Raw genomic sequence first — 12,815 nt, forward strand, 5'->3', positions numbered from 1 at the left:
AGAGAAAATCCCTAAGCAATCTTTCCAATTTCTGATAAGAAGCTTTGGAGGGAGCCCAAGAAGAAGAATAATAAACATGAGTAGCCGCAAGAACCTTCGAGAAAATCTGGAATTTGCTAGCAAGGGAAAGCGGTTTCATAATCCAATAATCAAGCTTCTTGGTGATCTTGGCAAGCACAACATTCCAAAGTTCAATAGGCAAAGCCTGGAAAGCAAAAGGAATACCCAGAAAGCGGAAAATCTCCCCATGCATAACCCATTTCTATTCAAACTGGCTGAGCCAAGGTGGAGCTGGCAAGAATGACTAGCGGAAGCAGAGCGTTTTATGCCTTTAAATGGTAGATGCAGAGGCTTGACAAAAGGTGTCTAGGCAACTTAAAGCATTGTGGATGTTTTATTTGTCCTCGAGAAGAGTGAGAAAGGAATCATCTGCAAAGTGGCCATTGACTAATCGGGAAGATGATTCGGGCAAAGAAATACCACGAACCAGTCCAAAAGAGACAGAATGAGCTAGCAAATAGCCAAAACCTTTAGTAGCAAGGACATAAAGCACTGGAGCCAAAGGGCAACTTTGCCTGATTGATTAAAAAGGCCAAAAGCCTCCGATTGCGAATTATTGATGGTAATGCAAGCATCTCTGGAAAAAATTGAGACCAAAACCCAGAGCCTGGATCATAGCCAAAATAAAGGGCCATTCAATGCGATCATAAGCTTTAGCAAAATCAAACTTTAGAAAGATGGCCTTCTGGTTGGACTTGCGAGCCCATTCCATGCCTTCCCAGACAACAATAATGTTGTCGAGAATGTATCTGGACTTAATAAAGCTAGTTTGCTCAAGGTGCACAATTAAATGCAACATGTGCTGAATTTTAGAGAGTGCCTTGGCAATAATCTTATAAGACACATTCAAAAGGGTAATGGGCCTCCAATTGCAAATGTCCTTTGGATTGCCAGCTTTAGGTATGAATTTGATATTTCCTTAATTTATAATGGCTCCTAAGCTTTTAGAATGATAGGCTTCTAGATAAACTTTGTGCAGATTAGGACCTATATTCTCTCAGAGGTGTTTGTAAAATTCACAGGGAAACCCATCACACCCATTAGCCATGGAGTAGACCGCCTCTTTAAGGTCTCAGAGCGAAAAAAGTTGCTCACAGAAAGCATGTTGCTCAATTGCTAGGTGGTTTGGAGTAACAGAGATACACTTTCTGAGAGCTTCCTCTTGAGCAACCGAATTTCCCTGCGAAGCAAAAACGTTTTCATAGTGATGAACAAATGCTTGCAGGATGTCAGGGAGACTGGAAAGAACAGCAGTTCCTTGTTTGATCTTTTTAATCCCAACATTGGTATGATGGGCACGAAGAGCCTGAAAGAACTCCTTTGAGGCTTTATTGCCAACCTCCAGCTAGTGGAGATGGGCTTTGATTTGGGCTCCTTGAGCAACATAGTTATTAGCAACTTGTTTGTCATGGTGAAGTTTGGCTAGCTGAATTTGCAAATCCACATCAAACAGATTAAGGGTGAAAGCCTTAGAGGCTTTTTTGAGTGCAAAAGTGTTGGCTTCATATGACCATTCTCTGAAAACTGCCAACTGGCACCCATAGATGTGCACAAAATGAGTAGTTCTGGAAATGGCATCATTCCAACATTGAATCCAACCCTTTTGAGAATGTGGACATGGCTCCAAATTCCAGACATGTAGGATATGTGCGATAATGGAAGCATGCATCAGCATAGACATGTTGAGGAAGAACTGAGACTTGGCAACTTTCGGGATAGCTGTTTGCCATGAAATGACAAAATAAATGGGATAGTGGTCAGATAACATCACATTTGGCAGGGCAATGACAGGTAAATCTCGATCCTCAGAAAAAAAGAAAAAAGATTGTGTAGTAATCATGACACGATCGAGACGTTTTAATATGCGGTCAGAGCTAGCTCGAAAGTTGGACCAAGTGTGCCAAACCCCACTATCCTGGCGGCGGTTAATATTGGGAGCAAAAAGGCCCAATTCATTGTGCATGTAGTACCAGGCTTCCCTTCCCCCAGCTGTCTAGTGAAAGGGAAAAATGCCATCTTTGTCAAAGGCCACCTCAACCATATTGAAGTCACCACACATAATCCAAGTTGCTAGAGGCAAGTTGTCAGCTAGCCAGCGCCACATCTGGGATCTTTCCATAGCATCATTGGAAGCATAAACATTAATGACTCCAAAAGAATGATTGTTAATGGAAAGAAAAAGCCAAATAATTGTATGCGTGGGGTCAGAATTGTGCGAAATAATAGCAGAATGAAGACGAGGTGACAAGAGAATAGCTACACCACCTCGGCCAGCTTCATGGTAAGAAGAAAATATAACTCCATTCTGCCAAATGATGCGGCATGCAAAAGAGAGTATGAAACCAGAAATCTTAACTTCTTGCAGATAGAGAAAATCTAAGTTACCAAGTCTTTGATGGGTATTCTGGACATAGTACATTTTGGAGAGGTCTGTGAGACCTCTAACATTCCATGATAAAAAATTCATGAAAATTCTTCCATATCATCCTCGTCCTCAAGAGAGGAGTAGCTATTCTACAAGAAGGTAGAAACCTGGTGGAAGTCAGAAGGAAAATCCTCTGTACTTACAGCTTGCTTTTTCACCTCTGATATCTCCGCACGTCTAGGAGAACTGCGAGAACACCACGTCGCTTGTGGCGCTATGGAAGAACCAGCAAGAGGGGTATGAACCACAACCGAGGCAGAAGCCTTGGCGACCACCTTAATCCCTTGCATACCAATCGGGTTTGAAACCTATGAAACCCCCAAAATAGGTGCTTTGGAAACTGCTTGCGTCCCTACGCTAGCAAGAATTGACATCCTGTGGGGAGAGAAGAAGTCGCGACGACCACTGCGTAGGACTATTTAGGGGGCAAGGGATTCAACGTAGCCTTGCCCTTGTGCCCAATAGTAACCCATTCTTCGTTTTTCCCTTCGACTGGCTTGGTAGGAACTTCTTTAGGCGTGGGCTTAACTTTAGGCGTAGCCAAAGGGCAATCCTTGTTCTTGTGTTCCGCGGATTGGCACCTATAACAGGTGTTGGGGAGGTTCAAATAGAGCATCTTCTAAGAGAAGGTTTGAGCTCCAATCTAGATTTCCACAAAATCCTTAAGATCCTTGGAAAGATCAACCTTGACGCAAACATGTCTCTGTGGGCGACCATTAAAAAATTTCTTAGGCTCCTTTGTGACAACTTTGCCAAGGGTTTTGGCAATGGACTCAGTGAAAGGCCAACATGGGAAGGGTAAACCTGGGAACTCGATCCACACAGAACCCTAAGCTTTTTATCATCAGAGACTGTGAAGTCTCGCGACCATTTTTGAAAACCAAGTAGGGGCGAATGCACAAACCAAGGTCCGTTGTTAAAGACCGCGTCTACCTGCGATGGGTTAGTGAAGCGAAATTAAAAAAAAACCTTTGGTAAGGTTTTGCATAGCGTCAAGGTGGACTCCATGAGGAGTCCAGCACTTGTTAACCCATTCTCGAAGCATAGCTTCAGGAGGAGTCCTACCCACAAAATATCCTTTCAATGTATGTTCTTCTAACCAGTCACATGCAACATTAAATTCTTGTAAAGGAAGGATAATATCAAGATTACTTCGTGAAAAGCCTTTGGGACAAACTTGCGAGGGCGTTTGTTTTGTGGCGGCATCATGGCAATCCGAAACAACAGCGTGAACACTAGAAACAACTGGTTCACCGCTGGCGGGGCCATTATATCCTAGCCTAAAATCTCCTGCAGTAAATGCGGTGTGACAAGTGGAGACTACAGAAGGAAAGCTTAGACAAAGAGCTATATACAAGAAAACTGCAAGTTCACATGAAGCAAGAAACCCTAGCAGAGCCCAATACACGAAATTTAAATATAATATTTAAATGTTAAACATAATGGAATCAAAGTACATAAGGAACTATAATAAACAAATAATTAAATACCTACACCGATAAACAAAGTTGTTTCCTTCATACCCATATACTATTATTGGAAGTCTTATCATAAAATGTAATCTTTGGAGGTGGCAATATCTGATATAGACTCTTAGAATTCTTGGGACTCATTAGTGAAACAGAACCCAGAGGATATGTTGAACACCTTCAAAATGAAGTTGTGCAAGCTGATGATGAGAAAAAAAAGCCTTATTGATTGCCAAAACCCTCCTAGAATTTTTTGAGCATGTCTGATCAAAACATGCAATTTATTAATCTTACCTTTATTTTTTTTATTTTTTGTACATAGTGTTTCATATAATACATTAAAGTTAAATATAATATTTAAATTTTAAACATAATGGAATCATAAGTATATAATGAACTATAATGAACACATAATTAAATACCTGCACTGATAAACAAAGTTGTTCCCATTGTCAAAGATAAATATATACAAAGCCTTGATTCTGATCCACGAGTAGATGGCACGACTGGTCAAAACAAAAGCTTTGACATCATATATGAATGGAATGATCAAGTAAGGGGGCAAGGAAGCACACATAGGGATCAGAATAAGGAACAACACATTAGACAGATAGATTCAAACTTTGACGTAGAAATACATGCCCGACTCAACATCTCATTACACGATCTTAGGAGAAGACTCAACGATATTTCAATCAAACTCCATCTTCAGAGCCGACCAGGAGAAATATACATTTGTCATCTAAATAGAAAAGTCAAAGTGCAAATGGTCAAGGTGAACATTAAAACAAATAATTGATAGCTTCATGCCTTACAAAGGAAACACTCTTTACTTTAAGGGTTAGCAGAGCCTAGAGGGGGGAAGAGGAGTCCATTGTTGCAAATTGAAGATAGAGAAGATGAGGTCAAGTTCAAGCTATTAGGTTAAACAAACACTAAACAAGTCATTGTGGTCAAGTTCAAGCTATCAGGTTAAATAAATTAAGAGAGGGAAATTGTGATAATTCCATCAATCAACATAAATATCCAAGGGCCTCCGACTGTGTAAATAACCAAAGCTAAGGAATCATCAGAAGTAAATAAATAAGGTCAAAATAACACCAACACAGGAAATTATCCATTAAAGTAAGAATGAATTAATTCGTTACAGGACCCTTGAGAGGAAGCAAGAATACATCCAAGATGGAAAAGCCATTCCTATTAAAGGCAGAGATCGAACATCGCTGAAGGTCAGTAATTCAGAAAAGCCGAATCATATATAAGGATGAATAAATCTATATGGTTATTCACAAGGCTTAGGATGAGTAGGATCTCTCCTAAGGAGGATGGATATATCAATGTGATTATCCATAAGGCCTTAATGGGAGGAAATATGGTGAAAAGATGGTGTTTAGTAGAGATGCTATTCTAAGTCGTGCATGACAAATAGAGCCCCAAGAGGTACTCCCCTAGGAACTAAACATCTGATCACCACCTCTCCTTAAGGAAGGAACTAGTTAGCATTTTTCCTTGCACATAAGTCTTAGTAATATAATCTTATTTGTTATAAATACCTTGATCAGAACACTAACATACGTGCGGCTTCATAAGCTAGGAAACTCGAAAGATACAAGGGACATTACATAAAGTGTTCATTTAATTATTTAATATTTCAAGGCACTTTATTTTTTATAATATCATTTAATAACAAAAAGTGACTTTATTTAATAATAATGCTTTAGGAGCTCAAAGTAATATTATTTATTTCTCCTTGGCCAACAAAATAATACTATTTTCCCTTATTTCTCCATAGGCTAAAAATATAAAAATATATCAAACAACAACAAAACATTTTCTATCCAACCGGATTAGCTTATGGGAATGGATAATAAGTAATAGGCTAACCACACATAATACGGAAGTCACTTCGGAAATAAGTAAATCACAAAAAACACATTTTAATTATTTAGAATGGCTTAAATAGAAGACATTATACTGAATATGGCAGTCCTTTATGTCAATTTTTCCTGCATATAAAAAGTTGCCAAGTTGAGCAATAAAATTCACAAGCTCCATGTTGACGATTTTAGCTGTGATAGAGATCTTTATTTCTTATTTTATGAAATAGAATTATGACCGTTATGACCATTATGGTCATCTTCAGCTGAAGAAGACATTTGTGATAATATTATATGTAGAAACATGTGCCATGTGAAGAGGCATGTGTATGGAAATATGAATAGCTTTATATTCGAAAACCGAAGAGACCTTCAGTTCTGTAATGAAGAGTCTCTCTATTCTTTATATATATTTTATCAAGCATCAAGCATTGTATTCGAACATTTATTATCAATAAAAGTGATATTTCCATGGTGTGGCTGGGTTTTTTCCTTCACATGGAAGGGTTTTCCCAGGATAATTGTGTCATTTGTACTTGATTTATTCTTCCCTTTTATTGTTGTTTTTCTTTATTACTTGGGCGTAACTTTAACATGGTATTAGAGCCTAGTTTAGATAGAAACTTCTAGGGAAGTCTTTTCTCTCTAGCTCATATATCAGTTGCGAATCTCATTAAGTGTTCTAGGCTATCTGGAAGTGTTAATGTTTTATAGTTATGAGAGAGTTCATTCACCTGTGGTAACTTGTTGTGAAATATATCTGTAAAGATGAGTTTTGTTTCTCTATTTTGTTATGGATCTGCGTAGATGGTATTGTTCTTCTCTTTGGTTCTTATTTTCTTATTGAGAAGAGGTTTATCATTCCTCTAGTTTTTTTGCTGTTACCTAACATTGTATGTTTCTCATTTCACGTCATTATGTTTGAGTTGCTTTGTGACTAGTTCAAGCCATGTCTCTTTCATGTTGTTACCATTCCATACTGTGGTCAAGATGTTCTATTATATTTCCTTTCATGAGTTGCTTTAATATTTTATTTCTACCATTTTTCTTTTTTGCACTTGTTGGAATCTTATATTGGCTTCAATTAATTATGCTTCAGCTCTTTTCGTATGTTAGTGTGCCAATTTTTCTTATTAAATAGAATTTCAGAGCTTGTGATTACCTGGCATTGTGATTAACACATGGAAGGTGAAATAGTTAGGTCATGGCTATCTAAAGTGTCATTAATTATTTCCAGGCAATCAATGGTTCTACTAGCTATTGAAAGGGAAGTGGCGTTGATAACGATTATCGCCTCATATTCCATGGTAGATTTCTCTTTTGACTTCGTCAAATTTATTTTATGAGTTCGTCATGAGCCTCTAAACTTGCTTTAATAGAAAACATATAAGGTTCTACATTTTTTAATCGATCGTCTATGCCACCATCTCATTTCCAAGGTTCTTGTTTCTTTAGTAATTTGGACTTCGGATCGCTAAATGAAAGCAATTCATCTACTACTATTGGTCCTAATGGAAAGAAACGAAGCACGAATTTTGAAGGAACTGATTATAATCATTGGCTCGTCATGATAAAGCTTCCCAATCCTTATCCACTAATTTTTGTTGGCAGGTAAGTGATTCTAGCCCTTAATAGTTGCTCCAATAGTTGTTAAGTAGAAATTAAGCTAAATTCACACAACGAGAAGTGTTTGTGCATTGCACAAGCCATAGTTTTATAGGTTTTTTTTTTAAAGAAATGTTTAGGTTTATTTCTTGTGAGGTTAAAGCCTATTTGCATTATGACAAATGCTTTACTTTGTGATAGGCATTGTATAGGGATTAATGTTGATTGTTTTGAATTAGCGTTTGCAATTTTTAACTTTATTGTATTCACTAGAAGTATAATACTCAACTTCTTTCTTGATCATTATTTGAGATTTTTGTAAATTATTAGAACATGGATATGTCAAGTAATCTCTAAAATGCTTTAGATTTCACTGGTTGAGAAACTGACAATAGCTAAAGTATGGTAACATACATGTTTATGATATTAATTCTTTTCACAAAACTGCTTGATGGTTGATATTGGGATTTCTTGGAACTTGTTTGGATAGTTAGAGTCCATTTCATAGTAAACTAGAAGATATTCTAATGGGTAGTCTATTTCATAATAACTCATTTTTATTATAAGGTTCTATATGGAGATTATTCGACTCTTATTGAAACTTAACATAAACCTCTATATGTTAAGTTTTGTATTAGTTTCATCAAATTTGGCTTCCATCTACTATAATACCAGGTTTCTAAGTGTGTGGGTGTTACCATCAAGAACATAAGAGTTTCTCAAGATTGTCGATTGGTAATATCTATGTTGTGAAGATCAAACGTTTTTTAATTTGGTATTGTTCGTATTTGTAGGTTATATATTTGGCGTGTTTTATTCAACGAAGACCTTTGTTAGTGTCATTACATTATTATATATATATATATATATATATATATATATATATATATATATATATATATATATAGTTGTGTTTGTGTGTGTATTCTGACTTAGCTCTATATATGATGATGGGCATTCTATCGTCTTTTTTGAAATTTATCCTATTACCATGTGGTCTTTAGTCCAACATTGGAAAAATCTGCACCAACATCAAGTTCGGGAACTTTTTTGAGAGAGAAAAAGATAAGTATTATTTATCATGCATTATTCATGTATGGCATTGATATTGGACTTTTGTTAGTAATTTCTATATTGATGCCATGAGCATTGCATTGGCTGTAGAGGCAAAATGCATAATCTCTTTCGTGTCTATATTGAGATTAGACCACAAAGAGATAAGTATTTATGATTATATCTCTTAAATATGATTATAAATAGTGATTGCTTTTAACATTGATAATTATGAGTTACTAACTTCTCAGGATTGAAGGATAAGAAGTATTGGGACGATGAGAGATTATATGCAAATGAGTGCACTGCATACATTCATGGAACTGATGATACAAAAAGTGATATTCAGAGAACGTATTCTTAGTTGAAGAGGGAGGTTATGTGATAGAGGGATATGTCTAATTCCCTGCAAGTTTATGTGGCAGCGTAACTATTTAGTCATATTGAAATCAGCTATCTTATGGTGATCTACTGACAAGGAGTCTTTGTTGAGGGATAATCTCTGCCATTATTTTCCATGCTGGTGATGATTTCTTCTCTGTGAGAGAAGTTTGAGGTGCAATCCCTTGGAAATGCATTCTTCTTTGGGAGAAGTTTGAGGTGAAAGCCCTTGTTCCACCCTTTGTGAGTAGGTATGGTGGACCAACCTTTGAAAGTAGGGATGGTGGAAATGCATTCTTCTCTGGGAGAAGTTTAAGATGAAAGCCCTCATTTACCCTATGTGAGTAGGTATGATGGGCCACCCTTTGCAAGTAGGCATGGTGGAAATGCATTCTTCTCTGGGAGAAGTCTGAGGTGAAATCTCTCATTCCATCGTCTGCGAGTAGTTACGATGGACTACCCTCTACGAGTAGGAATGATGGATGTCATGTGTGTGACACCATGATGATAATTTTATGCTGCTCTGATGAATTATGTTATGCTGAGATAACATGTTTTATGTGATTAACATTTTTGGTTGCAACTATGAGTGCCTATCATACTAAAGATCTCTCTCTTGCTAAGAGGCAGTGTGGAAAATTGTAGCTGTGATAGAAATCTTTATCTTTGATTTTATGAAATAGAATTGTCACAGTTATGGTCATCTTCAGCTGAAGAAGAAATTTGTGATAATATTATATTTAGAAACATGTGTCATGCAAAGAGGCATGCATATGGAAATATGAAGAGTTATATATTTGGAAATTGAAGACCTTCAATTGTTTGATGAAGAGTCTCTCTATTCTTTGTATATATTATATCAAGTATTAAGAATTGTATTCAAATAACTATCAATAAAAGGGATATTTTCATGGTGTGGCTTGGTTTTTACCCTTCAAGTAGAAGGGTTTTCCCAGGATAATTATAAATTTTTGTGTCATTTTTACCTATTTAATTCTTCCTTTTTATTGTTGTTTTTATTTATTACCTCGGCCTAACTTTAACACTCCTCTAGCGAAGAAGTTGTTTACATCAAGCTAGTCAGCATATAAGCAGTTTCTAGATTGATTAAGCAAAGTTGACAAGTTTCAACAACTTAGGTCATGTAATGTCCCCATCTTTTTAGCCTCTCAATGGAGTTCTTAGTCTTTCATTCTTTGAAGGCTAAGTGGAGAAATAAGGTGAAATAATTAAATTAATTTCTTATAAAGTCATTAAATAATTTAAAAATTAAAAGGTGACTTTATATTTAATTAATTTAATTAAAAAGTGACTAAAATAAATATTAAATCATAAATCACTAAAATAATATTATATTATTGAAAAGGGAATCTTCTAGAAGCACAACTAATTATTGTTGGAAAGGAGGAAGCTTTTAGAAAAGTGCAATAAAATAATATTTTATGTTCTTCTAGAAGGGGTGAAGGAATAGAATAAATAGAAGAGAGAGCCTCATTGTAGGTTTGATATTGACATTTGCTTGTGCACTTGTGGAGCTAAGGGTTTCTATAGGACATTTCAGTCATTGAGAATGATAATTCTCTTTGATTGGCAACTTTGAGGCTGTGAAACTATCAGCTGATATTGTTGCATTTGCTGGAGGTGGTATTTCAGTCATCTCATTGAAGCTTATTGAGTTTTTGTAGCAATTCATGAAGAAGATACACTTCAGATTTAAGGGTCATTCAATGCCCTCATTTTATTTGCACTTTGGAATAAGTTAAGCAGCTAATTTGGAGGCATATTAGGAAGTTTATACCCATCTACTACAGTGCCATCGCTACAGAAATTAGTGACATCGCTACAGGAATCGTGAATAGTGTCATCGCTATAAGAATCGTGAATAGTGTTATTGCTACAATGGTCGTGAATAGTATTGCTACAATGCTGTGAACAATACTGCTACAGTGCATGACAGATTTTGATCAGTTTTAAAACTGCCTACCAAATTCAGGTTCCCTTCATTTTATCTTCATGTTTGTGCATTATCTGAAAATACATCTACATGGTTCTGTATGGACAGTCTAGATAGATTGTTGAAGGCATTGTAACCTGATTTTATATCAAATTTTTTATATCAGCCAAATATCAATTTTGAAGTTTGAAATATAATGTTAATTTGCATGCCAACTGTTTGACATAATGTCACTTGGCTGTGAGTGTTAATTTGCATTGAATAGATGTCATATATTGCATCAAGAAAAAAAAAAAAAAGAGTTTCATTTCATGTTAGGTGTAGACTAAGTGGAAGAGAAGTCATTTTTTCAGTCATCCTATGATATTAGAAGTCATCTTTCTTACTCTGAAAACAAACTGAAAATAAAATCAGTCATATATCCCTCTGTTGTACAAGTGTTTGACAAAATTTCTAAAAGAAAATAAAGCAAGTTTCAATCAGATTTGGATAGGGATATTACAGGTCATTGGACTTTACATTGCAAAAAAAATCTACATTGCATAATAGAAACATGTTAGGCAAAAGACATGAAGTAGAAAGCTATAGATTAGGCATCGTAAAAAATAATTCAAGAATGGATGTTGCAAGAAATTGTTTTGTTTAGTGCTATTCTTGCATACAATTGTACAACAGGGAAAAGTGTTATCTGATTAAACCTGTTATTGAAAAGCAAAGAATTATCCATCTAGAGGCTAAAACAAATTATTATTAAGTCTATTAATTTTCCTTGCTTTAGTTGTACCGAATACATTGATGCTTTGACTTTTAGGCCTTCATAAGTATATAATGCATGACCAGTTGTTGCATCACACTACAGGTAAAACGTGACATTTTAGTAAACACAAAAGGAAAATTAATTAATCAGCCACAAAATATTAAAAAATGGATTTGTTCTCAATTACCTTTCATAAACAAAAGGCACATTAAGCATATTCCCATATTGTTTGTGCAACATGACTTGCTTCATCCTAGCAACTCCCGTCCAAATCCAATTTAGAAAAAATGAAAACTTGGTATGAAATTATGCCTTGAGGCATTATTTACCAATTTGGTTAATCTTGCTCAAATATTCCTCTTCCGGGGATGCTCAAGAGGATCATAATAGACTTCAAAGATCAGGTCAACAAAATTTTGTTAATACAAATCCTTATAGGTTTTAACAATTAGACAATATTAAGGATATCTACAACTTGTCGGATGATACTTCAGGAAAGATGAGTATTAGAGCGTGTAATTGCTAGTCTAGTTACAACACGCTTAGCAAGTTACAACATATCAATGTGCCAGTCACTTTACTAGTTATTTTTTGTGATTTAGCAAGTCTAATGCGTACAATGAAAATTTATTATTTACATTAAGTCAAAATAAATGAGGTTCAATCTTCTTAAACTTTTATTGATGCAATTAAATTGGTCACATTGTCTGCAAGGTTGAAACTAAATATTGACATCTATCCACTTAGATCTTACAAAGGCTCAATCAACACATTGTAGTAGGCAATAATCCAGTAGAAGTATTATAATTTGATTAATAATGTCAACATATTTACAGCTAAAATAGCTTCAAGAACTAAGAAATATAAAATGATGCATACTATTTATATCGTGATCCATTGATTCAGACATGAACAACACAGATAGTTATAAAGATTAAATTATAACAATAACTTAAGATGACAATGCATTTTCTTGTTATTATGTATTAGTATTAAATCCATCTGCATTTGCCATTTTGTACAGAAGATCTGGAGAAAATAATCAAATAAACTTAGAGTGAAGAAATTAAAAGCCTGGAGTTCGTAATTAAAAAAATCAGTTTGATAGCAACAATGAGACAGTGAACAGTTTGACAGAATCTCTCAGACAAATGTGGTGCCATGTAGTGCCATGATTTTAAGATATGCACAAAATGGTTTATTGTTAAAGGCTGTACAAACTTTCAAGCACATT

The 12,815-nt window shown here is 35.4% G+C and overlaps 1 long non-coding RNA gene across 1 annotated transcript in view; it reads left to right on the top strand.

Annotated features, from left to right (window-relative positions):
- LOC149536361 (uncharacterized) overlaps positions 1 to 12,815 on the top strand; it is a 49,037-nt gene that overhangs the window by 12,616 nt on the left and 23,606 nt on the right. The window lies entirely within an intron of this gene.

Source organism: Cupressus sempervirens, chromosome 10 (genome assembly GCF_028749045.1).
Source record: "Cupressus sempervirens isolate cs-2001-9-10 chromosome 10, ASM2874904v1, whole genome shotgun sequence".
NCBI classification, from domain to species: domain Eukaryota; kingdom Viridiplantae; phylum Streptophyta; class Pinopsida; order Cupressales; family Cupressaceae; genus Cupressus; species Cupressus sempervirens.